The sequence below is a fragment of the Lathamus discolor genome, chromosome 2 (assembly GCF_037157495.1).
Source record: "Lathamus discolor isolate bLatDis1 chromosome 2, bLatDis1.hap1, whole genome shotgun sequence".
NCBI lineage: Eukaryota > Metazoa > Chordata > Aves > Psittaciformes > Psittacidae > Lathamus > Lathamus discolor.
In genome coordinates this window covers 46,807,249-46,808,345 of record NC_088885.1, presented here as the reverse complement: position 1 = coordinate 46,808,345, position 1,097 = coordinate 46,807,249, and the positions used below count along the sequence as shown (strand labels likewise).

General features: G+C 46.0%; 1 non-coding gene across 1 annotated transcript; it reads right to left on the bottom strand.

Annotated features, from left to right (window-relative positions):
• Positions 1-667: 667 nt before the first annotated feature.
• On the bottom strand, positions 668-739 carry TRNAG-UCC (transfer RNA glycine (anticodon UCC)). The gene has a single exon. It is a non-coding gene; the product is annotated as a tRNA-Gly (tRNA).
• Between the last annotated feature and the right edge of the window lie 358 nt (positions 740-1,097).

Here is a 1,097-nt window from a genome sequence, read left to right as displayed (position 1 = left end):
GAGGTTAAGAAAATAAATGGGAAAAAAATGCTGTTTAATATGCATCTATCAGGCAGAAAGGCATATGGGTGTATGTCTGTGAGTTTATATATATGTTCCTCTTTTCCTCCCTCCCTCCCTCTCTCCGTCCCTTCCCCTATAAGCACCAGGAATGCGCAAGTGTAAAACCCTCAGTATAGCAGCAGAGTTCTTTAGGTACTTCAACCTTCCCTGTGTTCTTTCACTGGACTCTCTCCAGTATGCTTATGCCTCTCCAGTGATGTGGAGCCCGGAACTGGATACCACCAATGCTCCAGGTGTGGCTTCACCAATGTTGAGTAGAAGGGAAAACACACTTTCTTCCACCTACCAACAGCGTAGTTCTTTGTCTCATGGAGGCTATGATACCCTTAGCCTTCTTTGCTGCAACGGCAATGTTGCTGGCTCCTTTTCAATCAGATGTCCACCACGACCCTCAGACCGTTTTCTCAAACCAGCCTGCTTTCCAGGCAGGTGACCCCCTGCATAAAGGGGTTGCTCCTCCCCAGGCGTAGGACTTTGCACTTCCCGTTGCACTTCACAAGGTTCCCTTTGACAAGTTTCTCGAGCCTGTCGAGGTGCCTCTGGGTGGCGGCACCTCCTGCTATTGTACCAGCACCTCCCCGGGAAAACGTGTCAAAACTGAAACTGCGTTGGCCGGGAATCGAACCCGGGTCAACTGCTTGGAAGGCAGCTATGCTCACCACTATACCACCAACGCCGCGACGTGAAGCTGTCTGTGGTTATACTCCTCCTTCCCGTCTAGTTGCCATATGCTCCTAGTCTAACCGCAGGATTTGCTAACTGCATACCATAAGTACAAGAAACAACTACTGAGGGAAACATTCAAATATATTCCATAGCTGCCAAGGCTGCTAGAAAACATTTTTTTTTTCTTTTTAACAATAGAAAAAAACCCCAAGGTGTCATTCAGTGAAATATTTCCAGTGTCCTGATTTGTTTAATAGAAATCTAAGTAACAGGACTAAACCCTTCAGAAATTGCACTGCAGATAATGACACAAATGGAAAAAAGAAAAAAAAAATGCTAACAGCTGACAGCTCCAGTCTAATGAAATG